The following is a 27745-nucleotide window of genomic DNA, read 5'->3' on the forward strand; positions in this document are numbered from 1 at the left end:
TGTCTAATAGTATATCTATTCTATATCAAAATTGAATCAATACTTTTAAAAAACAGGTTACAAGCTAATCTCTCATGAACATAAGTGAAAAGAATACTAAAAAGAGATAGAGTAAAATTAACAAACTGAATCTATTGGTATTTATAAATGATAATATATCCTTACTTATCTGGGTTTATTTCAATAATGCAAAGTCTTTATAAGTATAGAAAAAATCAACACTGTGTTTAGCCATAGCATAAATATAAGGGAGGAAAACTCCTCAAAAGCATAAGAGTAGCTTATGAAATTATTAACATTCATGGTAAAACTTATAAATCTTGAGATAGAAGGGAACTGGTGATTGTGATCATCACATAGATGATCATTCCTATCACGCTCATTGTTCCCTGATCTCCTGCCTTCTGAAAAACTCACCCTCCATTCTCCTCAGTCCCTCTTTGTGGATGGGCTCTTCAATTCACCATACTGTGCAATACGTGTAGCCCTTCCATATGTTTCACACATCCTTCTTTCTGATGACTTCTCCAGTGCATCCCTCTGATAATAAGTGATATGTGAAGTTGCTCAGTCGTGTCCAACTCTTTGTGACCGCATGGATTGTAACCCACCAGGCTCCTCTGTCCATGGGATTTTCCAGGCAAGAGTACTGGAGTGGGTTGCCATTTCCTTCTCCAGGTGATCTTCCCAACCCAGGTATCGAACCTGGTTCTCCCACATTTGAGGCAGATGCTTTACCCTCTGAGCCACCAAGGAAGCTCCTCATCTCAGAGAAGGCATCCTTCTGGGACTCCTTTAATTTAGCCAGAGCCTTAAATCCTTTGATCCTACCATGCTTTCATCGTTATATATTTTCTTCATTTCTCCTCTTCCTAGCTTAAGAAACAGTTTCTTAATTTATTCACTCAGCGAATCTCTATTATCAAGTGCTGTTTTGGGTCTTTGGGGATACATCTACAACCAATATCACTCCCTTGTTATTTACCCACAACTTATTCATGTCTTGTTTACTTCAGTATCTCCACACTTGATTCTTGAGTAGAATTCAGTCTACTTTATTCATGCCTATAATCTGCATATAAAATGATTTAATCTTGTCTCGTGACTTCAACACCATTAATACACTGACAGTTTTCATATTTATATCTCCCAACTGAACTTATTTTCCTGAACCTACAACCTATTTATTCAACTAACTTGACACCTCTACTGAATGTCTCAAAATCTGCTTAGAATTAATAGGTCCAAAGCAGAATTCCTGAAATCATTTCCTCCTCAAACCAGCTCTTTCAGTCATCCACATCTCAGTTAACAACTCCAGTTAACAGTTTGCTTTGGCCAGAAAAAAAAAAAAAAAAGTTTTGAGCTGTTCCTTTGCCCCTATTTTTCACTTACAAAGCTTCAAATCGGTCAGCAAATGCTAACAGCTTTATACTCAAAATATGTCCCAGATTCACCACTGCTCACCTTAACTCTTCTCACCGTGGACCAAGCCACCTGACATCTCTGCTGGATTATTAAACATGTGTCTGATTCTACCCTTCCCTCTTCCATCTGTTCTCAATGCAGCAACTCCAGTGATTCCATTAAAACATAAATCAAGAAGATGTTACTCTTTTGTTCAAAACACTTCAAGAACTTTCACTTAGAGGAATTTCAGGAGTCCTTTTGATCTTCAAGGCTCCCATTGTTTATTCTGCTTTATTCTCTCTTGCTTCTTTATCTTTGTTCATTCAGCAACCATTTTACCTTCTCTCTCATTAGATCTCTACTGGGAAACAGCAACTCCTTCATGCCCTCCAGATCATTTCTCAAATTCCACCTCTTCAGCTAAGCCTTCTCTTGTCACCATTTCCAAGATTTCAATTCCTTCCTTCCCATTTTGCATTCTCTCCCCTGTCTTTTTCCCCCTTAGTATTATTACCATCAGACAGTTGTTTATCTCCTTTATTTTCTGTCTATATTCGGCAGAATTCAAGCTCTAAAAAGACAAAATCTTTCTTATGTTCACAAACGATGCCTAAGTACCTAAAATAGCACTTAATGCAGACAGTGTCTATACATAATTAGATATGAGCAAATATGTAATAAACTGCCTTCAGGGAGATACTTCTTCTAGAAGAAAACGTAGAAAATATCTTTGTAACTTCAAGATAGTAACAGTTTTCTTAAAACACAAAAGCACAAAACAGAGACTATTGTTAAATCTGACTACAAAATGTAAATGAACAGTTATACACTTTTGTGATTGGCAATATTGAATTAACAATATAAACAAACAATGCCAAAAGTACAGAATCATTGTTTTTTTATACTTTGCTAGAAAGACTGTAAAGTGATATAAATGCTTTAGAAAATAATGAGTGAGTATCTAGAAAAGCTGAAGACAGTCCCACTTTTTAAATAACAATTTCCCAAATACAAGTAAATATGCTACAGAGATTCTTCTCACATGTATAAGAACCTTCCTTATAATACTGTTTTAGTGCAAAGTTTTTTATGGACAAGTTATAGGCACATATGGTATTTTTCTCTATAGGAATAAAGACAGTGAAAATTAATGAATGTAAAACCTAAATTAGTGTGGATAAATCTCAAAAACACAACAAAATGAGAAAGTAAAATTTCAGGAAAATACATATAATGTGCTTTTATTTGTGATATTTGAAAGATGTAAAGTAATAGAGCTTATTGATACATACATATGTAGCAAAAACATAAAACTCACAAGGAAATGATAAACATGTAAAGAATTTTGACTATTTTGTGGAGAGAATGAAAAATGACATAATGAGGAATGAGGAAACAGGGGACTTCATTTGGGGGTATTTTATTTTTCTATATAAAATGTGAAAAAATTTCAAAATAAAGCAATTTTTATTGGATGCTGGATAGGGCAAACACTGATATTTGTTATATGATTCACTATATTTTGGGTCCTTTTAAAATAACTTAAAATACAAAGTAGCTGAGAAATTATATTCATCATCAAAAACAATTCATTGTTGATTTCTGGCTTCTCTAAAATGCTGTTCTTTCTTTTGACATAGAATATATTCCTTCAATAAACTGAGACTAGTTTTTACAATAATTAAATAAAAACTTCATTTCAATTAAAAATACATATGAAAAACAAAACATAAAAAGGAGAACACTGGTTCTCAGTCACTGAAAAACCAAACCAAGATTAACAAATGTATATTGCATTTCATCTTAGAATCAATAATCAATAATGTATACTGCATTTCATCTTATAATCAAAATAATCTATAAAGAATAGTTTGCTATCCAGTGGCTCCTATTTACTTTCTATAAGATTAAAGTCTGGTATAGCTCATATGGGACAATTAACAGAATAGATAAAAATAATATGCAAAAAATTATTATGATTAAAATAGATCTCAATTTTCATAAGCCTAAATGTTTTCAAACCCAAGTTCATGCACCTCAAGCACAGTGAAGCCAAATAAACTGAAACACCAGAGTTTGGAATGGAGAGAGACTTATTTCAAGAGCCATGCAAGGAGAATGAGGTGGCGTATGCTCAAAAGACCTGAATTTCCCAATGAGGAAAAGGTTTTTATAGGTAAAATTTGGAGTACGGCTACAAGATGCATGATTTTTTTCTGAATACTTGGTGGTGAGGCAATGGGGTGATGTTCCAGGAGTCTCAAACATCAATCCAACCAGTCTGAAGTCCACACCTGTGTTCAGCCTGAAGTTACCATCTTCCACCTGGGTGGGGAACTTAGTTTCCATAGAAGAACTCAGAAATAATGTATCAGATTGCTATGTGCATACCCCAAGGAGGACACAGTACCCGGCCCCATCATTGCACTGTTCTTTTTCTGCATTCCCTCACTCCTCTAGTACTTGTTTGACTCTCTGGAACTCAGGGAAAGTATGGGAGGTTGAACCCTTTTTCCTACAAAAAGAAAGATGGGACATGAAAAGGCGTTTGTGTTTGGGAGGGTCCCACAGAGTCCTTGGCTTCTCTGGTGGCTCAGACGGTAAAGCATCTGCCTACAATGTGGGAGACCTGGGCTTGATCCCTGGGTCGGGAAGATCCCCTGGAGAAGGAAATGGCAACCCACTCCAGAATTCTTGCCTGGAAAATCCCTTGGGCGGAGGATCCTGGTAGGCTACAGTTCATGGGGTCGCAGAGTCGGACACGACTGAGAGACTTCACTCACAGAGTCTTGCTGAGTTTCAAGGATGTTACATACATAAACAAACAAACAAATAAATAAATACGCCCTGTTGGTTCTGTTTCTCTGGAAGACCCTGACTAATACATTCTCTATGGTCTATTCTCAAAACAGCAGCCAGAATGATCCTGCCAAAGCAAGCTTATGTCATTCTTATGCTCAGACACCTCCAAAGGCATCCTGTCCGACTCAAAGTAAAACCCTAAATTCTTACAGAGGCCCAGGGGGGACCCTCTACAACCTGCCTCCTTCCTGCCATTGCTTCTGTGACCTTCCACCACACCCTCTTGCTCATTCTGCCCCAGTCACACTGACTTTGCTGCTGTTTCCAGAAGACAGTATGTATGTTTCCCATCTCAGAGCTCTGCACTCCGTTCTTCTGTACTATGATGCTTTCTCCCCTCATAGCCACAAAACAACTTCATTCCCTTCCTTTAGGACATCCCTGACCATTTTATTCCCCCAAAAGTATATATTCCCCTTTCCTGCTTTATTTTCTCCATAAAACTTTCACCATTATAGCACATATAATTATTACTTGTCTTATTGCCAGACATCTTCAGTTATCTGTAATATTCAAGGGAGACAACATTTTTGTGTATCTCCTGTATCCAGAAGAATGCAAGGTATACAATCAGTAATCAAGAAATATTTTTGAATGAGTGAATGAATTTGCCAATAAATATGTAACTAATATCTAAGAGTTTATATAAACTCTTAAAATATACATAGAATTCAACCAAGTTTCTACCAATAGATTCACAAGATAATAAACCAGACAAGATCAAGATATAATGAATAAAAGTTTCACTCAAATATACAGACAGTATTTTAGGAATAGGATATGTCTTCAAAACTTAATTTATGGATGGCTTAAGTGGAAACAGGAAAAAAGCTGAATGGAAAATTCACTTTTGAAATAGAAAGAATGAATATCATATATAAGACAATACTTTCCTAATTAAAATTTAACACAATTCCAGCCAAATTCCATCCAATTTTATTTTTCAAAAACTCACACAAATTAGTATAACATGAAAACTGACACAAGAACTACAAAGAAAATGTTTCAGTTCCTCTGAGGGCATTCAAAATAAGGAACTGCTCTAGCAAGGGCAGTCAGGAAAATCACTCCTGAGAAAGTTATGATTGAACTTGGATTGGAAGAAAGAAAATTAAGAGTCAACAAGTTGAATTGTTTAGGGGGTGAAGGAGGGTTCCTCATAAGAAGGATTTGCAGAAATGTTTAATGCATGGGGAAATGTTTTTGTTGCATAAAATAGTACAATATAACCTATATAAATCACCAGTGATGTTTACATGTAGAAAAATAATAAGAAAAAAAAACCACTAAAATGTGAACAGAGGTTGTATCATAGTGAGGGGATTGTGGGTGATGCTTCTTCCTTTTCATCATCTCTGTACCTCTCAAATACAATACACTATGCAGGTTCTATTTTTATACTAAAAACGTTACAAATGGAAAGCTTTTCAGCTGAGACCTTCAAATACATTCTTCTTGTTCATTGGTATTAGATAAAAACTATAACAGTCAAGATATTCCTTTGGAGCAGCCATTTGTTTATTGGCCTATCAAATAGCCCATTTAGTTGTTCTTTTCTATAAATTATAGTGGTGATAATACACACCATGTCATGCTTCAGCACATGATTGATGTGTCAGCATGAAGATGCTTTAGTGGCCTTTGGCATTCTATTGGTAAAGTGAACTCAGCAGAATCCAGCAAGACACGTTTGCCAATCCTATAAAAATACAATATAAGCTGTTGACTCCCCAGTTGCATACAGCAGCAAGTAAGGTGTAACTTTATTCAGCTCACGTACACTGGGTAATAACAGAGTAGTTTATTATCACTGCAGGTGCAGAAACCTGCCTACATTTCAGCCATCTGGGCTTCCTCAGGGCAGTATACAAACAAAATATGTGAGTGAAATATATGAGTTGAATATAGTTTCACTGTTTGTATTTTTTTTTTTTTTTTGTAGGAGACTCAAAAAAAAAAAAAAAGAACAACCGCTCTGTACATTTTAGAAAGTAATTCTGCAGTGTTAGTTTACTTTGGAAAGCCATTGACTTTTACTAATTTAAGCCCATTAATATTTTCATTAAATTGCTTATGTCTAAGTGATAATGGACACTCCGATGGCATTTTACAACAAGAAAATTGTGGTAAATGTAATATAATTGAGTAAACAAAAATCATAATTCTTGAGGGGTTAATGAACAATCTATCTTACAGCATATTTCACCAACTGCAATATCATGACACAAGCTCTATTAATTGGCACTCAAGCATATGCAGTTAAGCATTTCACAATTTAGAAGATTCACTCTTAGAAAGACACACCCTTCATATCTAAAGTCATAGATATTGTGAGACTCCAAACTGTAATTTTTCAACTGAAATATGTTTACATCAAATCTATTGGTAATCAGGTTTTTCTTCATTACTAAGACAAAACTAAGTAGACTGATCAGGACTGAAATTTAGTGATAAGGTCAATAAATAACCTTATTATTCTTTCCACTTCTACACCTCCTGTGTCCAGAAGAGAGCATGGTAATACAACAAATAATCAAGAAATATTTTTGAATGAATGAATGAACTTGCTATTAAGTATGTAAATAATGTCTTAGTATATGCTGAAACTCTTAAAATTATATAGGATTCAACAAAGTTTCTATACTTCATAATAAATACACAGATGTCTATAGATCCATAATACAGCAATCTAATTCAAGATATATTAGATAAAATATTCACTTAAATATTAACACAAATAACACTGAGAAACAGGATATGTTTTCAAAATTTAATTCATGACTAGGTTAAATGAAAATGGAAAGATAAATGAGTGAAAAATTCATTTATATAATGAAAAGAGTGAATTTTACAAATATGGCAATACTTTTCTAATTATCAGTTTAATACGATTTCCAAAATAAGGGAAATGAATTAGACATTTTTGTTTTGTTTTGGCTGACAATGCAAGTGTAAGTAAACAAGGGTTTTTATTCTCCTTTAATCTGTATCTCTGATGATCAGTTCAGTTTAGTCGCTCGGTTGTGTCTGACTCTTTGCAACCCCATGGACTGCAGCACACCAGGCTTCCCTGTCCATCACCAACTCACAGAGCTTACTCAAACTCAGGTCCATCAAGTTGGTGATGCCAACCAGTAGTAAAACTTACATTTAATTAAATTGAAAATATTTTAATGATCAAGAAAACATTGATGCCAGGAGCCTCTAAAATAGTGTCAAAATGCTCTAGAGCTCCAAAGTCATGGAAATATTGTTAAAAGAACTGACTGCATCTTGTTAGCACTGACTTGTTCTCTTGTGTGCATTGTGCAAGCTAGGTCTCTTCAGTCATGCCCACTCTACGAACCTATGGATTGTAGCCCACCAGGCTCCCCCTTCCACGGGGTTCTCTAAGCAAGCATACTGGAGTGGATTGCCTTGCTCTCCTCTGGGGATCTTCTTGATCCAGGGATCATATCCGCATCTCTTACATCTCTTGCATTGGCAGGTGGGTTCTTTACCACTAGGGCCCCTGGGGAGCCCCATTTGTTCTCTTACTCCCTTTAAATAAACTAGGCACTCACTATGCAAGAGAACCTGGTATGTATATAAGGAAAATAAAGAATTTATAGTTGGTACTGAGCACTCAGCTGTAAGTGTTCTTTACACCTCCCCTTCTTATTTTTTAAATTTATTTATTTTTAATTGAAGGATAATTGCTCTACAATATTGTGCCGGTTTCTACCAAACATTAAAATGTTAATCTTAGATTCCCTGAGCTTTCCTACCATAGTTTGGCTTGAATCTTGACTCTCAGGCTTGGCTTGTATATTTTGCCCTCTGACCTCAACATCCTTCAGAAAAAGTCTTCAGGGCACTGCTTTGCCCATCTCATCACAGAAGGAGGAAAACCTAAGTCAACATCTAAAGTTTTGCATTTAACCGTTTCCAAACAATTCATGACTAAGCATCTGTTGATGCCTGGAATGCTTGATTACATTTCCAATAGTGAGTGAATGATATAGACCATAACAGAAAAGAAAATCTTAAATAGTTTATGATGTTCCTGAGGAAACAATGGGTAATATACAGCAGGGATCTCCAACCTCTGGGGCCACAGGCCATTACTGGTCTATAGCCTGTTAGGAACCAGGCTGCCCAGCAGGCGGTGAGCAGTGAATGAGAGAGAGTGCAGCTACACTTGTGTTTATGGCCACTCCCATCGCTCACATTACTGCATTATCACAATGTAATCACAATAGAAATAGGTGCATAATAAATGCAATGCACTTCAATCATCCAGAAACTATCCCCACCACCCCCCACTCCAGTCTGTAGAAAAACTGTCTTCCACAAAACCAGTCCCTAACACCAGAAGGCCTGGGGACTGCTGTATACAGTTTGAGGTAATCTATTACTGTGGGGAGAGTATTTCATCACCTTAGGTTAAATAGTCATGCTAAAGTTTATAGAAACTGGCCAAAGTACAATAAATCTTTTATGAAAGAGTACAAAGTGGATCACAAAAAACTGGAAAATTCTTAAAGAGATGGGAATACCAGACCACCTTACCCACCTCCTGTGAAACATGTATGCAGGTCAAGAAGCAAGTTAGAACTGGAAATGGAACAACAGACTGGTTCAAAATTGGGAAAAGAGTAGGTCAAGGCTGTAAATTGTCACCCTGCTTATTTAACTTCTATGCAGAGTACATCATGTGAAATACTGGGCTGGATGAAGAACAAGTTGGAATCAAAACTGTGGGGAGAAATATCAATAACCTCAGATATGAAGATGACTCCACCCTTATGGCAGAAAGTGAAGAGGAACTAACGAGGCTCTTGATGAAGGTGAAAGAGGAGAGTGGAAAGGATTGCTTGAAACTCAAAATTTTTTAAAAAAGCAAAAAACCCCACAAAACCTAAGATTATAGCATCCAGTCCCATCATTTCATGACAAATAGATAGGGAAAAAATGGGAACAATGACACTTTATTTTCTTGGGCTCCAAAATCACTGGGGATGGTGACTGCAGCCATGAAATTAAGACACTGGCTCCTTGGAAAAAAAGCTATGACAAACCTAGATAGTATATTAAAAAGCAGAGACACTACTTTACTGACAAAGGTCCATCTAGTCAAAGCTATGATTTTTCCAGTAGTCATGTACGGATTTCAGAGTTGGACCATAAAGAAGGCTGAGCACCGAAGAATTGATGCTTTCAAACTGTTTGCTGGAGAAGACTCTTCAGAGTCCCCTGGACAGGAAAGAGACCAAACAAGTGCTCAGGGCTGGTGAACTGGGAAGACCCAGAGGGATGGGATGGGGAGGGAGGCAGAGGGGGATTGGGATGGGGAACACATGTAAATCCATGGCTGATTTATGTCAATGTATGACAAAAACCACTACAATATTGTAAAGTAATTAGCCTCCAAGTAATAATAATAATAAAAAAAGATCAAACAAGTTAATCCTAAAGGAAATCAATTGACTATTCATTGGAAGGACTAAAGCTGAAGCTCCAACATTCGGCCCACCTTATGGAAAGAGGTGGTTCATTGGAAAAGACCCTGATGCTAGGAAAGATTGAAGGCGGGAAGAGAAGGGGATGACAGAGGGTGAGATGTTTGGATGCCATCACCAACTCAATGGACATGAATTTGAGCAACCTCCAGGAGATGGTGAAGAGCAGGGAAGCCCAGCATGCTACAGTCCATAGGGTCGCAAAGAGTCAAACATGACTGAGTGACTGAATAGCAGAGTTGTTAACTAAATGTGTGCTATTTTCCTATATAATAATTAGAGAATATTTGGTTTATCATCTGTATATTTGGAAAAAAATGGAGTAACAGATTTCTGAAAGGAATAAATATAAAATATTGACATAATAGCAGGCTAAAAATTTACATTTAAAAAGATATCATTTTTATAGTGTTCAACTAAGTGGAAGTACACAAGCCTTTTATTTTTTTCACTACCAATGACAATTAGACTATAGCAAAGAGAAAAGAATTTCTGTTATTTTTTTCTTTTTAATTTTTGTTATTAATGTGATATATTTCAATTCCAAGAATTGTAAAAGAGAAGCAGGAAATTAAAGGATAAATTTGAAGTAATGTAATGTGTTGCACTGATCTCTCTCTTAATCAGCATTTAAGTAGTGTATGATTGCTTAAGATTAAAATACTTCTTAAAAATGAAAAAAATGATAACTGTTTTAAACTCCTTGAAGTCTTTATGGAATGAAAAAGATGGCAAATATTGCCAAATCCCTTTGAATAAATCCCTCATTCTGTCGAAAAGGGAAGGGCTGGAGATCCATGTATCACTGAATCAGAACCCTCTGGATTTATATGAAATTTTAAATTAATAAGAGAAGAGAAACATAATCAGCATGTAATGACATGTGCATATCTTATTTGTCAGACTCCTCTGAAGAGCAGAGCATGTATCTTTAAGACTTAGTTAGCAGCAGCTAGGGCTGTGGAAAGAGACCCAAGGGCAAGCTTGAGAAAGCCATAGGTGGTGATTTCACTATATTCTATCCATTGGGTAGCAACTTGAATGGAGTAGGAAAGAAATTAATGAGATAAAACTGTGTAAGTCTGGATAGTGGAGGAGAGGATGTGGTAATGGGAGGGGAGGTATGCTAAGGTGCTTTAGTCGTGTCTGACTTTTTGTGACCTCATAGACTGTAGCCCACCAGGCTCCTCTGTCCACGGAATTCTCCAGGCAAGAATACTGGAGTGGGTTGCCATGTCCTCCTCCAGGGGATCTTCCTGACCTAGTGATGGAACCCGCATCTCTTATGTCTCCTGAATTGGCAGGCAGGTTCTTTACCACCAGAGCCCCCTGGGAAGCACCAGTGGGAGGGGAGAGTAGGTTAGAAATCAGGAAAAAAAACTCATGATAGAATGAAAGGGAGAGGACTTTGGATGGAATCTTGATAAAATGTTTCTCGTGGGTGTAAGATATAAACTTCTCCCCTTTTACTTCAAAATACTTGGTAAATTCTACACAATACATTCATAAAGTATAATAGTGTGGGCCAATCTGGGACGTTACTAAGGTATATTCACATGCTTAAGGGGCCAAAGGCCTGGTGGATAGGAAGCCTGAAGTGCTGCAGTCCATGGGGTCACAAAGAGTCAGACATGACTGAGCAACTGAACTGAACTGAAGGGGCCCAAAGCAACCAACCAACAAAGACACCCCACAAAAACAGGACTGCAGGTGGATATCTGAGTTAAAGCCAGGATATACACATGTATTATTTTAGAATTAATTTCAGGGTGATAGTGGAAAATGGCATCTGGGAGGAAATTCCCGCTTTATACTTACATAATGACTAAGGCAAATAAACAGGTAACTTTTCTGCAGCACTTTACATTTTTTTTCTGTAATAAAACATAATTTCCTATTGTATCCCAGAAACTAGGTAATTCTACAGTCAACTGCCCATGTATGCATCTGTTTCCTTCATTAGGTTCACTGGGTTGTAAGATCTTTAATGACATCACCACTGAATGGTATCTTTTACATTTATTTATTTTATTTAAAATTTGCCAACTCTAAAAGAGGAGGTTGGTTCCTGGAGAAGTTAGTCTTTGAGCAATGACTCAGAAAATTATATTCTGTTGTTTTATAAAACTAGAATATCAAGCATTATTTTATTCTAACTACCAATAACATTTACCTGTTTTACTAATGAGTCCTTTTTAAATTTTTCTATTGAAATATCTAAATATTAAACTGCTGTATATTTTCTCATAATTAAAAAAAATAGATGTACAAGTATTTATTTCAATCTCACTGCATAGTTTCCAGTTTCTGTTGCATTGAAGAAGTATTTCATATTTCTCTAAGTAACTCATTCTTTTCTTCTTTTCTTTCTCTTTGGGTGTATTACATGTTTACAAGAGGGATAAAGGAAAAGTAACCATGCGTGTCAAAGCCATTTTAATCAAGTCATTTTAGTAATTTCACAAACCACAAGGGTAAGAGAATCATCTAGCTTATGTTTTTAGCTTAATATTAAGGCTTTGACATAAATTTTGCTTAATTGCCTTTAATTTTAGATTGTATATTTTAAAAAATGAAAAAGCTTAAAATAAGCATCCTATTCATTATTATTATTTTTTATGTCTTTCTGTCCATATTTTTTGGGTTTTGCTCCTCTTGGCCTCCAAAGCTTCTTTTAATACCTATACAATTGATTATGTGGAAAATGTAAATTCCTTCCTGCCTATGATGCTTAATTGCTCTTTTTCAGCTGCCCAGTCATCTAGAACTTCCACTTATGGTTTTAATTACCACTAATGTTCTAATGACAATGCTGGCAGAGAAAGAATATTTTTTAGAAAGATTGCTTAAAATTAAAATCACTTGGCCAGTTGGGATTTTAAAATAATTCTTACCTGTATCCAGGAATTTTACTAAATTTTTAGATTGAAAATGAATAATTCCTGGCAGTATGCATTCACTCATTCAGTCAGAAAAAAAAAAAAATTATTCATTGACTGCTGTATGCCATGTGCTGGGGCGACTAGGACAGTAGTAATTTGCACTCCATTGTGCAAATTATCTATAAGCAAATAAGTAGAGCACAAAGTGTTTAGTTCTTATGTGCAAAGAATAATGGTAATTAGATTATTTTAGCTGAAGCAAAATGTCACAAAATGCAATTTTTTGCACAGACATTATTACAAACTTCTTCTCTTTGTCTTTATGCCTTAACATTGCCAGTCCCTAGAGTTCATCACCTTTACTTTTCTGTATTTTTATCTTATCCCTGTATATTAACACTTTTTCTTTACATATTTCATATGAAATATGAAAAAGTAAATTAGATGGCCTTTTCTTTGCACACAGATTCTGGAACTGTTCAACTGAACCAGTGTATCTCACTTGAATATCCATGAATCAATGGGGGTTTATTTAATGTCCATTAGTGTGTGACACGTGGCAATGGATCTGGAAGCAGATTAAGACAAGATCTTTGTCTGCAACTAGCTATCAGTCTTTTGGAGGAAGAAAAGACAAATATACATGTCTCACTGAAATCTTTAGTCTATTTATCTATTCACTCATTCATGCATGAAACAAACATTTACTGAGTGTCCATTATATACTTGTAGCTGTTATAGGCAACATTTTTTCTCTTCAAGGAAATAGGTTAGAGAGGCCAGTCAAATTTATAGGTAGTGTACTTAATAAGCAAACAAGTACAGTTAGCATTTGATGCACTCTGGATAGATGAAATGGAAATCTAACTTATTATAGGAGATGACAAAGATTACACGTGGAGAGAAATACCAGTTATTCTGAAGGTTACTGGAGTACTCAAGATAGAGTTCATACATCTAGACCCATGAACCTACCTGAAACTTCCATAAGATATATATTACAGGAATTTCAAACTTAAGAAACAACTAAAACAAGCCACTTACTTATCCAACCTCACCTCTACCTCTGACACACTTCTCTTTCATTGTTATCTCACTAAATACCACCCCGGCCACATAACTTCCTCACTCTAGAAAGTTTCAATTTCTCTCTTCCCTTTCATCTCCTATATTCATCAAAATTTGTAAATTCTATTTTCAAAATCTCTGTTTATTCTCATTATCCCCTCTGCCATTCTGATGCTACAAGTTTAATAATAGCTAGTAATGCTATTACTTATTCTGATCTCAGCTAAAGGTAATTTCTTAAAATTATCATACTTGTGCCAAATCTCCCTTAGGCTACATTATCTTCATCAAGATAACACTTCTCACAATTTACAATTGCATTTTATGTGAGAGGTTTCTATTTGTGTGCCATCGTTTCAGTTGTGTCCAACTCTTTGCGACTCCATAGACCATAGCCCATCAGGCTCCTCTGTCCATAGGATTTTCCAGGCAAGAATACTGGAGTGGGTTGCCATTTCCTTGTGCTGAATATTTATTGTCTCTGTCACTGGATTGTAAACATGTTGAAAGGAGAGAACACTACTGCTTTATCTGCAACCCTGTGTACTCAATTTCAAACATTAATCAATAAATATATTTTCAATGAGCAAATGGCCATCAACACTTAAAATTAGGAACTGACACAAAAAATGCACACTTTTCACTCCCATAGAAACTCAGAGAAAGCCTGTGCCAAAGTTCTTCCTAGAAGTTATGACTGAGAAGTGAATCTACACCCTGGGAATAAGGAAAGGAATGAAGGTTGGAGAACAAATTGGAGGAAAGGTGTCTGAGTAGTGGACAGCAAAAGTAACTATAATCCCCTGAAGGCGTATGGCATTAAAGCCTAGGAGAGCAGAACAATGGAGATTCTTCTTTGAAAAATGGTGTGAAACAGACTCTGAATGATGAAAAAAGAAAAAGAATCTGGAAAAGTAGAATGAAGCACTTACCAAATAGGCAATTTAAAAGGCTTTGGAGATTTTACAGGAAGTTGAAATAATCTGAAAAAAAATTCTTTAAGAAGATTACCCTAATCCTGACAAAGAAATAAATAAAAGTGGGAATTCTCTGGCAGTCCAGTTGTTAGGACTTGTCACTTTTACTGCTATGGCCCCAAGTTCAATCCTAGACTGGGGAAATAAGATCCCATAAGCTGTGCAATGTAACCAAAACAATGAATAAATTAAAAAAGTGAAAAATAGGCTCCAGTTTCATCCATCTCATTAGAACTGATTCAAATGAATTCTTTTTAACGGCTGAGTAATATTCCATGGTGTATATGTACCACAGCTTCCTTATCCATTCATCTGCTGATGGGCATCTAGGTTGCTTCCATGTCCTGGCTATTATAAACAGTGTTGCGATGAACATTGGGGTGCACGTGTCTCTTTCAGTTCTAGTTTCCTCTGTGTGTATGCCCAGGAGTGGGATTGCTGGGTCATACGGCAGTTCTATTTCCAGTTTTTTAAGGAACCTCCACACTGTTCTCCAGAGTGGCTGTTCTAGTTTGCATTCCCACCAACAGTGTAAGAGGGTTCTCTTTTCTCCACACCCTCTCCAGCATTTATTGCTTGTAGACTTTTGGATAGCAGCCATCCTGACTGGCGTATAATGGTACCTCGTTGTGGTTTTGATTTGCATTTCTCTGATAATGAGTGATGTTGAGCATCTTTTCATGTGTTTGTTAGCCATCTGTATGTCTTATATATATTATGTATGTCTCCAATATGCAAAACAGAAAAAGAGACACAGATGTACAGAACAGACTTTTAGACTCTGTGGGAGAAGGCGAGGGTAGGATGTTCTGAGAGAATAGCATTGAAACAAGTATACTATCAAGGGTGAAACATATCACCAGCCCAGGCTGGATGCATGAGACAAGTGCTCAGGGCTGGTGCACTGGGAAGACCCAGAGGGATGGGATGGAGAGGGAGGTGGGAGGGGGGATTTGGATGGGGAACACATGTAAATCCATGGCTGATTCATGTCAATGTATGGCAAAAACCACTACAATATTGTAAAATAATTAGCCTCCAACTAATAAAAATAAATGAAAAAAAATGAAAAAATAAATAAATGCACATACCCAGAAATGCAGGGGTCAGTTTTGAAGTAATGGTGGAAATAATCTGCAGTAATAGAATGACACTGGCAATGAACAAATAGGTTTGGTTATAGAAAATATGTGCTTTACTAGAAGCAACTTAAAAACTATTTTTTAGAATTATTTTGGTTTTATTTTTACTTTTTAAACTGGCTAATCAGCTCATATTTGAAACAGTTCATACCAATTGTAGCATCACTATAAGTAAACATGAATTTATACAAACCAGATGTTTGGTTTTGGAGTTCCATAGTCAGAGGTAAAGATTTGATTTTTAGTATTATTTTTGTAAAATCTGAACATCTTTGCAAATACTGTTAACATGTATCTGGGTTCTGGTGTCTAACTTGAAATTTGCATTTGCCTATATGATAAAACCTTTGATGGTAGTATATAGATTTCAGGAAATTTATATTAAGCTGTACTTACAGTAGAAATTAAATTCATGAAAAATGATAAACTAGAATGATAGGAGTATTTTTGTTACCTTTGGAGTTTATAAAGTGGTATAAGATTAGTTCATAAAAATCTATTCTAGCTGCTAGGAGGAGATATGAATTATTTTACAACCTGGAGACATGGTAAGTGAACTTTCCCCCTTATTTGTAAAATTATTTTACATGAAAAGACAAATAGTAGAAAAACAGCGTGTAATTTAAGAAAAATCACACCAACAGAGAAGTCACAGCTGGGAAGACTCTTTGCCTCCCTATGCTTATTTCAATTAATCATAAGAAACAATTACAAAATGTCACAACTGTCCTCTAGACTCTAAATTTAAACATGAAATAGCTCATTTGATTATAAATTTTTCCATAAAATAATCTAAACCATTATCTTATTGTGAGCACAACCCAAATGTTTCAAAGTAGTCTATAAAGCAATGGGCTTGAAATTATTAAAAAGTTTACAGGGGAGGAAGTATTTACAGGGTTACTTTGGAAATGCCACTGTATCCAGTTTTCTTGAAGAGAGGACTACTTTCCATTGGATTAAATTAGAAGTAAGATCCTTTCTTCAAAGGATTTTCAACGTCCCTCCCTTTGTTACAATGTGCTGGAAGCCTCAGCAACCAGGATGAGACCACTGATACTCAGATGAGCAAGACAGAATAACCATACTCCATTTCCAGTGGTTTGCAGCAAGCAGCCACATTTGTGCAGAATATTTGGAAGGACTCTTCTCTTTCACCAAGCTTCTCAGAACCCTAAAATAAAACTTGTATTTAAGATGAACCTTCAGGCCACACAAGACACTATGGGAACGTCTGAGGCGTGTGCAGTTCATGTGCTACGTGGCAAGGGGAAAAAAAGAGCTTTCAGCATTTCAAGATGCAATAAGTAAGAACTCATTATTATTCAACTCTCTGTAAGCTGAAATAATTCAAAGACACACACATTTGAATTGAAATAATTCGAAGGTATACACAAGGCACAGGACGCAGTATCCAATGACTGATGCATCGTATGACAGGAAAATGACAATCACATCACCAGCATAGAGAGCAGTCACACAGCCTCGCTGTTCTAGAGTTTGCCTGGGTTTTTTGGGGAAATATCGCCTGTTCTAATGTGACTGACCAACACAGTGGTAATAATCTCCTCAGCCCCAGACAGAGCTGCTCGAGGCTGGAAGCTATGGGTAAGCTAGAGCCTGTCACCCATAACTTCCAGCCACGAGCAGCCTTATCTGTTTACCCCTATGTGCCATATAAATGTCATTTTCTATCTGAGCCAAGAATGGAAGCACTTGGGAAGCACTGAGCGAATGGACAGTATGGTATATGAAGTTTTCATTACTTATTATAGATTCAGTCATCCTTAATGCTCTTGATGGTATCCCTGAATTTAAAGCGCCTTCAGGGGTTTCCCGGCTGAGTCAGCGGTAAAGAATCTATCTGCCTGCCAATGCACAAGACCAGTTGGTTCAGTTCCTGGTCTGGGAAGATCCCACACTAGCTACGCAACCTGTGTTCTAGAGGCTGGAAGCCGCAACCAGTGATGCCTGAGCGCCCTAGAGCCTGTGCTGCGCAAGGAAAGGAGCCACTTTAATGAAAAGCCTGAGCTCCGCGACTAGAGCGCAGCCCCCACCTGCTGCAGCGAGAGAGAAGCTCTCATAGCAATAAAGACCCCGCACAGCCAAGAATAGCTAACAAAATAATGCAACTTAAATAAATAATTAATTGTTACATAAAACACATTCAGGTACGTTCGAGATGAGTAGTGCGTCCTGAACTGAAACATCTGTCAGAAACATCGTTTTCTTGGTAATACTTTTGGTGCAAGAACATCTGAGAACGTCTCTGAGAAGTCCTGTACATAATAAATGTATACGCTTTACCGTCTGAGCCCCCTCTTGAATATAGTATGTACTAAATTTGGACATATATTTACCTCAGGGAACATCTGTTAAATTAAGGCTCAAAATTGTTCCATAACTACAAAACCAAACAAAACAACAAATAATTTCCCTAATTTGGAAATCTTGGTGCTAAGTAAATATCTCAGCTGGATTGGATTATGTGTGATTATTGATAATCAAAACTACTTGCTCCTGGTGAGCTGACCAGATAAAAAATATAGAAAACTGTTTTAACAGGGTTTATTTTTAACTGAGTGTGACATATATTCCGTCAACTCTTAAAGTGTAACTGTTGCCAAATTTTGAAGCTAGTAGTACTTTTTTGGGAAATGGTTGTTTTGAAATTCAAAATGTTTTACAAGACAAGAATGCTGATTTTAATTAAAATAAATTCATTTAGGGTTAGACTTCTTCAGAAAATGGACTGTTAGCAAATTCAGTAATCAATGGTGTATATACTTCCCAAGGCAACAGTCATTGTTCAAATAGAGAACAGCATGATTATTGTTAAAACCATATGGTTCTATGAAAGCATGCAATCTTAACTGATCTTTCATAATACTGCTGAGACTGAATCTAATCAATGAACTGTCCAGTAGCATTTCCCTATACATAAATAAGCATTGGCTCATGTTTAGGTAGCATGACTGTGACACAGATGGCTAGCTGCCCTCCTAAAAATGCAGGGTCTTCTACAATTCTGTGGAATTGTCTCTGGGAGGCAGAGACTACATTCCCCAATCTGCTTTCATCTCTCTGGATCATATGATTCATTTTTACTAAATAGGCTATGAGAAGTATAGACTGCCTGGATTCATATATTAACTCTGCCAAACTATCAACTATGTGAATTTAGCAAAGTTATTAAAATTCTCTGAGGCTCAGTTTTTCCATCTGTAACATAGTCTAATAGAAGACCTCATTTCTAGGTTGGTCATGAGGACTAAATAAAGCAGACCATGCCTGGCCCTCTAATGCAGAAAGTGAAGAGGAACTAAAGAACCTCTTGATGAGGGTGAGAGTGTAAAATCTCCTTTGAATGTTGAAGCTCAACATTAAAAAAACTAAGATCATGGCATCTGGTCCCATCACTCCATGGCAAATAGAAAGGGAAAAAGTGGAAGCAGTGAAAGATTTTATTTTCTTGGGCTACAAAATGACTATGAACAGTGACTGCAGCCATGAAATTAAAAGACCCTTGCTTCTTAGAAGGAAAGTTATAACAAACCTAAATAGCATATTTCAAAGCAGCAATATCACTCTGCTGATAAAGGTCCATATAGTCAAAGCTGTGGTTTTCCAATAGTCATGTACAGATATGAGAGTTGGACCATCAAGAAATCTGAGTGCCAAAGAATTGATGCTTTCAAATTGTGATGCTGGAGAAGACTCTTGAGAGCCCCTTAGACAGCAAGTGGATCAAACCAATCAATCCTAAAAGAAGTCAACCCTGAATATGAGTTAGCAGGATTGTTGCTGAAGCTGAAGCTTCAATACTTTGGCCACTGGATGTGAAAAGTTGACTCATAACTCTGTGATGTGAAAGGACTCTAATGCTGGGAAAGACTGAAGGCAAAAAGAGGCGGGGGCAGCAGAGAATGAGATGGTTGGATGGCATCACTGACTCAATGGACATGAATCTGAGCAAACTTCAGGAGACAGTGGAGAAGAGATGAGACTGATTTGTTTTAGTCCATGGTGTCACAAAGAGTTGGCCACGCTTTAGCAAATGTTCAACAACAAGCTGCATCTGGCAAATGGTAAGCAGATAAAGTTGTTCATTAAACGAAATTTTAAAAATATATATATTTATAATTTGTTCTAGTTATTTTTTTTTTTTTTTTTTTATTTTATTTATTTTTTTTTTTTTAAATTTTTATTAGTTGGAGGCTAATTACTTTACATCATTACAGTAGTTTTTGTTATACATTGATATGAATTAGCCCTGGATTTACATGTATTCCCCATCCCAGTCCCCCCTCCCACCTCCCTCTCCACCCAATCCCTCTGGGTCTTCCCAGTGCACCAGGCCCGAGCACTTGTCTCATGTACCCAACCTGAGCTGGTTATCCGTTTCACCCTAGATAATATACATGTTTCAATGCTGTTCTCCTGAAACATCCCACCCTCTCCTTCTCCCAGAGTCCACAAGTCTGTTCCATACATCTGAGTCTCTTTTTCTGTTTTGCATATAGGGTTATCGTTACCATCTTTCTAAAGTCCATATATATGTGTTAGTATATTATACAGAGCGAAGTAAGCCAGAAAGATAAAGACCATTGTTCTAGTTATTTTGTGTATTCTCTAAATTTATATTCCAATCTGGGTGGGGGAAATTGTTTAAAAACATTGTTAAATGAGTGAAATAGGTGTGGAAAACTGAGAGTGACAAACTTTCAGTTACAACATAAATGAGTCATGGGTATGAAATGAAGTATAGGGAAAACAGTCAATAATAATGTACTATCTTTGCATGGGTGACATGGTAACTAGACTCACTGTGGTGATCACTTTGAAACATATCAAAATGTCAAATAACTCTTGTGCACAGGACTAATATAATGTTGTAGGTCAATTATCCCTCAAAAAACAAACAAACAAAACTCATAGGAAAGGAGATGAGGTTTGTATTTACCAGAGGCCTGAGGGGTATAGGGTGATGATTAGATAAAGATGGCCAAAAGGAACAAACTTCCAGTTATAAGTAAGTAATAGAGATAGAATGTACAACATGATTAACATTATTAACACAGCTGTAGGTTATATATGAAAGCTGTTAAGAAGAGTAAATCCTTAGTGCTCATCACGAGAAACATTTTTTTCCTTTTTATTTTGTACCTATATGAGAAGATGGGTATTGACGGAACATATTGTGTTAATCATTTGATTGTATATGTAAGTAAAAACATATATGCCGTATACCTCAAAGTTATACAGTGCTATACGTCAATTATATCTCAGTAAAACTATAAGAAAACAAAGCACCATTTAGAAAAAATAGTGAAATTAAATGCGCTATTTTTAAAATATTTTATTATGACTGAAAAATTAAGAAACCAAGAAAAAGCCAATAGTAGATTAACATGGGCAAACTTTGGGATATGGTGAAGGACAGAAAGGTCTGGCATGCTGCAGTCCATGGGGTCACAAAGAGGCAGACCTCACTGGGGGACTGAACAACAATATACATACATATATATAAGATATACATATATATATATATATATATATACATATATATATATATATAAAAGATATCAGCATTTTAGTGATTCCCAGAATATATAATACTATCATAATGATGTTTTATTCCATGAACACATCTATCTCCTAAGGGAAAAATGACCTGTGATTTCCTCAGCACTTGGAGTCTCCCCTTTCCAGTGCCACAGTGGCAGGACCTGGTGCTGTCCAGCCGGTCTCCCTACTCCCACACCAGGACCGTGGCTTTAGAGTCACCAGTAAAGCCTAATTTTAACACGAAGTCAATACTCAGAGTCTGTATTTAAAAAACACAGATGTATAGGGCCTGGGCTTCTCAGGTGATGCTAGTGGTAAAGATCCGGCCTGCCAGTGCTGGAGATGTAAGAGGCATGGGTTCAATCCCTAGGTTGGGAAGATCCCCTTGAGAAGGAAATGGCAACCCGTTCCAGTATTCTTGCTTGGGAAATCTCACGGACAGAAGAACCCAGCAGGCTAGATTTCATGGGTGGCAGAGAGTCAGATACTATTGAACATGCATTCATGCATCCATGAGAAAGGGGGCAAAACAGGACTACATTTAATAACAACATAAAGGTGCTTTTTTTTTAATTAACTGCTTTTGAAATACACACATACAACTGAACCATCTTCTGAAAATATTTCTAATAGAAACTCTTGTTCAAGCCTAATTTTTGGAAAGTTATAAAGCACATTTGCATCAGAGCTCCTCCTGGAGTTTCAGCTTCTGCTGTTTATCAGGAGGATTGAGGTGACCTTCAAATGCACTGCTGGGTTTGGGCAAAAAGCCAGCTTAAATGCCTATTAATGATAATCTTGCTTCTAGTTAGTTAACACTTCGCCACCCCCCCACCCCCACTTCTGTGATGGTACTTTCCTTATATTTATTAAACTGTTGAGAGAAAGTCAAACTATATATGTATTATCTTTGAAAGTCAAGATAATGGAATGGCTAGAAAATTAGAAAACATCATCTAAATTAAAAAAAAAAAAACCTTTCTATTGTATGTTTTTTTAAAACAGTAAAATAATACATGATGATTTTTTTAAGTTATAATTAACCTTTTACTTCATAATGACAATTTAAAGAATTACCGTATATCCTATTATAAACTTATACTAAGGACTGAAAGAAGAGAGGCAGAAAAAGAGAGAAATTGAGATCAATCATATCTTAAGAGATCAAGCTAAGTTTACAGTTAGAAGGCAAAGATTTTGCTATTATTTTGATTTCATATACCTAAAGTCAGCTAAAAAACAAAAGTATCTCAACAAAACATAAGATTTCTGAGTTTTATAAACATGATCTAAAGAACAATATATTTTGGTTATTATTCTGTGTTTTTCCAAAATATATTTTTAAAAAGATGCTTCTAGTTTATATAAAGGTCATGGCAGTTCCCAGAGCCATAATTGTACTAAACATTTCATCATAGTTGTATGAGTTCTTTTTCCCATTTTCTCTGCAAATGTACACAGGTACTATCAATACATAATTACAGTTAGCCACTTATATTTGGTTCTTACAGGTAGCACCTATAACTAGCTGCTGTATGAATGCATGGTCACAATTATGCATTTTTATAATTTTTAATCTGCTATTTAAAGTATAGAGATCAATGCTAAATAATTTTTGTGTACAGTATCTAGTCTAACAATTTATGAAAATCTGAATCCTGCCTTCTGCAAGAAGCAAACAGTAAGGGCAAAATCATGACAACTGAAAGAGAGACATAAGGATGAGTTCAATTATCAGAAGGGAAGTTGAATTAAAACATATGTGACATCCTCTCTTTATCCTCCCTTTCTCAACAGGAACTGCAGAGAAGAAGGCATATAGAGACATGGCTTCCTTGCTCCCTTATCTTGCCAAGAAGACATGTAATGGGGCCTAGTATATAGGAGAGCTTTCAGAAAGAAATTTATATTTGAGATGAATTTAAGTGACCATGAACAGGAAATTATTTGACCTGAGAAGATAAGTCTCATTGATCCAAGTCTAGCTTTTGCTACAAAGCTTTGACAAAAAAAAAAAAAAAAAGCCCGTGTCCTGGTCTGAAAGGGCAAGGTTTTCTGAAAGAGGGTTGGGGAAAGCAGGCAAATATCACTTGCGTTCAAGCAGAACATTTTATTTTCTCTATCACCTCAGCTGTTGTTCCTTATCCCCAGAGGCTGCCAGCCACGATCATTTGGGAAGTCACAATGGATCTATTCTATTCAATCCTCTTGTGGGAATAGGCCATTACACCAGCAGTGTGGGACTTCCCAGAACAGATTTTCCTTCTGGTGCTAATTTGTTTTTCTCTGGAGCAGTATGCAGAGGCACTAATCAGGATGGTTCATCGTGGATGTTTTCTTGGTAGACTTTTTTTAACCTCTGCAGCAGCTGCAGGATTGAAAAATATATGCATTAAAGCAATTAAACATTTTAAAAAACATGTAAAAGGCATAACACACGTGTGTGTGTGTGTGTGTGTGTGTGTGTGTATGATAGAGGGTTTATTATAGAAAACAAACACATATTAAAATTAGTTACAAAACAGAAACTGTTGATTTTACAAATCGCATGCCCTGAAAATTTTCTAACACTACTATAAGGGCTTCTTAATAAAGGCATTTCAATGAAATTAGGGAGATTAGAAACAGTTTGAGGTCAAAGGAAGATGTAACAGATTCTATGACTCTCTGCCTAAATATGAAACAAGGAAAGATTGTATAGGCATAGATCTCTATTGCTATATAATCTCTTTATTGATATGTAGTTATTAATAAAGTTTGTTAATCTAAATAATTATCACTCTATTCTGAACCTTAGTTATGTAGCACATACTAGAGCAAAAGGGGGCTTCCCATGTGGCTCCATGGTAAAGGATCCACCTGCTAATTCAAGAGACACAGGAAATACGGGTTTGATCTCTGGGTGGGGAAGATCTACTGAAGTAGGAAATGGCAGCCCATTCCAGTTTTCTTGCCTGAGAAATTCCATAGACAGAGGAGCCTGGTGGGCTACAGTCCCTGGTGGGCTGTCCCTGAGACTGCAAAAAGTTGGACTCAACTGAGAACACACAGCTCTAGAATAGCTAGGTGTATCTCCCTGACCCGATCAATTACTACCAATATGGGTTGACGGTAAAGTTGGGACTCAAGCATAAAAACATCACAGATTTTAGCTTAAAACCAATATTTCACGACTAGCTGAAGACAGTATGAACTAACTACCTTTAAAGGTAGGAAGTTTTCTCTAATAGGAATATAACTAAAGTTTGAAGGAGCATTTGGAAGAATAATACAGAAACTTAAAAAAAAAATAGAAAGAAGTTATGTCTAGATGAACTTTAAGCTCCTTCAAATACCTGGATTCATATTTTCTAAGCAAGGTAAGCTAAATTCATATGGTGCTAGACTTGTTGCTCCTCATCTCTGTAATTCTATTTTGTTATATTACTCCCCTTTCCCTCCTTCCGACAAATAATTCTAGTCTTGCTTGGGAAAACACATTTAAATATGTGCCAAATGGATGCAATTACCTGCAAAGCTCAAATTTTTGCTTTGCAATTACAAATTTTTCTCTGAAGAGTTTCATGTTAGCGAGATAGCATAACATAATGTTCCATTTAATCAATCCTCTAACTGAGCATTTACTTTTCTTATATTGAAACATAATAATTATGTTATACTGATTATTGATAAAATTATTGCAATATTGATTGCAATATAGAGAATTGCAAACCAGTTCATAACAGTTCATAGTATTTGAATGATTGTATGCACAATTACTTTGCTCTTATTTATTACTTTTTTTTGGGTGGGGGAGAAGTATTTGAAAAATTTAAATTTCCAGAGGTGACCTAGTTCATAATTCAAGTCATATTAAAAAATATGAAAGAGTTAATAATATATATAGTATGAATGTATAATATCTTCCTCCAGTTCAGTTCAGTTCAGTTGCTCAGTCATTCCCAACCCTGTGCAACCACATGGGCTGCAGTACGCCAGGCCTCCCTGTCCATCACCAACTCCCGGAGTGTGCTCAAACTCATGTTCATTGAATTGGTGATGCCATCCAACCATCTCATCCTCTGTCGTCCCCTTCTCCTCCCGCCTTCAATCTTTCCCAGAATCAGGGTCTTTTCAAATGAGTCAGTTCTTCTCATCAGGTGGCCAAAGTATTGGAGTTTTAGCTTCAGTTAACTTTATATATATATATATAAAGAATGTTCGACCCAGGGATTGAAGCTTCGTCCTTCCGCTCCCGCACTGCAGGCAGATTTTTTACTGCTGAACCACCAGGGAAGCCCAATGACTTATTACTTGCTATTTTTTAAATATTTATTTAAGACTAAGAAAATGATGTTAGACAAAAAGCCAATTTGAGCAATTTTCTTATTTGAGTTCAAAATGGGTCGTTAAGCAGTGGAGACAACTTGCAACATCAACAAGGCATTTGGCCCAGGAACTGCTAATGAACATACAGTGCAGTGGTGGTTCAAGAAGTTTTGCAAAGGAGACAAGAAACTTGAAAATGAGGAACATAGTGGCCAGCCATCATAAATTGACAATGACCCACTGAGAGCAATCATCAAAGCTGACCCTCTTACAGCTACATGAAGAGTTGCTGAAGAATTCAGTGTCTTCCATTCTATGGTCATTTGGCACTTGAAGCAAATTTGAAAGGTGAGAAAGCTTGATAACTGAGTGCCTTATTAGTTGGCCAAATATATATATATATATATATTATATATATAAATATATATATTATATGTATATAATATATATATATTTATATATATAATTTTGAAGTGTCATCTTTTCTTATTCTATGCAACAACAACAAACCATTTCTTGATGGGATTTTGATGTGTGATGACAAGTGGATTTTATACAACAACTGACAAAGACCAAGTCAGTGGCTGAACTGAGAAGAATATCCAAAGGACTTCCCAAAGCCAAATTTGAGACAAATAAAAGTCATGGCCTCTGGTGGTCTGCTGTCAATTTGATCCACTACAGCTTTCTGAATCCCAGCGAGACCATTACATTTGAGAGTCTCAGCAAATTGATGAGATACACCAAAAACTGCAATACCTGCAGCTGGCATTGGTCAACAAAAAGGGCCCGATTTTTCTCCATGACAACGGCTGACCATAGGTCGCACAACCAACACTTCAAAAGTTGAATGAATTGAGCTACAAAGTTTTGCCTCATCTGCCATATTCACCTAACATCTTAACAACTAAGACTTCCTCAAACATCTTGATAATTTTTTGCATGGAAAATGCTTCCACAACCAGCAGGAGGCAGATGATGCCTTCCAAGAGTTAGTCAAATTCTGAGGCACAGATTTTTATGCTACAGGAATAAACAAACTTGTTTCTTGTTGGCAAAAATGTGTTGATTGCAATGATTCCTATTTTGGTTAATAAAGATGTGTTTGAGCCTAGGTCTGAAATGATTTAAAATCCACAGTCTGAAATAGCAATTATGTTTGAACTAGCCTAATACTTATATAAGAGCAAATACATTCAAGACATTAAAAAAATCACGACTAATTAGCATTCAGTTACAAAAAGTAATTTGGGTGTCATTTTTAAAAATAATTGTATTTATTTATTTTTGGCTGTTTATTTTTGGGACTGTTGCTACGTTGTCTTTTCTCTAGCTGTGGTGCACGAGATTCTCACTGACGTGGCTTCTCTTGTTTTGGATCATGGACTCTAGAGCAGGTGTGCTTCAGTAGTTGAGGCAGATGGGCTCAGCAGTTGCAATTCTTGGGCTCCAGAGCGCAGGCTCAATAATTGTGGCACATGGACTTACTTGCTCTGCAGTGTGTGGGTTCTTCCTGGACCAGGCATCAAATCCATGTCTCCTGCATTGGCAGGTGGATTCTTTATCTCTGAACCCCTGGGTGTTATTTTGTCCTAATGGACACTATAAGTAACAGTTTGGTTTGCTAAGGTAAAATGCATAATATATTTTTGAACAAAGAATACAGATATTTCATGTCATATAACTGAATACATAAGCACTAATCAGTTTAGCTAAATTGATGCGCAATGAGAATCCTAGAATTGTTTTAACTAAGTTTAGTTCTTTTAGACTAGAAAATCGAGTCTACTATTTTTTTAATAATCAGAGGCAACTATAAATATGTAAGTACATGGGAATATTCCTAATGCAAATGAAAAGGCTCTAAGTCACCATCACTTTGTGCTTCAAGTCTTAGGTGAGGGCTTCTGGCAAGCACCAAGTTGTAAGTCATGGATATCCTCATAGAAACAAAGAAAGTGGGTGTCATCTTTTTTTTTTTTTTCCCTAAAAATGGAAGGGAAAACAGAAACAAGACTCAAAAACTA

The 27745-nt window shown here is 36.3% G+C and overlaps 1 protein-coding gene and 1 long non-coding RNA gene across 4 annotated transcripts in view; both read right to left on the reverse strand.

The window, feature by feature from the left end:
• CADM2 (cell adhesion molecule 2) overlaps positions 1–27745 on the reverse strand; it is a 1205421-nt gene that overhangs the window by 210424 nt on the left and 967252 nt on the right. The gene's annotated exons all lie outside the window — the stretch shown is intronic.
• Positions 23506–27692, reverse strand: LOC139031050 (uncharacterized). The gene is made up of 2 exons (XR_011483470.1): positions 27591–27692; positions 23506–23778 (listed from the first exon to the last, which is right to left on the reverse strand). It is a non-coding gene; the product is annotated as an uncharacterized lncRNA (long non-coding RNA).

Source organism: Odocoileus virginianus, chromosome 25, assembly GCF_023699985.2.
Source record: "Odocoileus virginianus isolate 20LAN1187 ecotype Illinois chromosome 25, Ovbor_1.2, whole genome shotgun sequence".
Classification (NCBI taxonomy): Eukaryota; Metazoa; Chordata; class Mammalia; order Artiodactyla; family Cervidae; genus Odocoileus; species Odocoileus virginianus.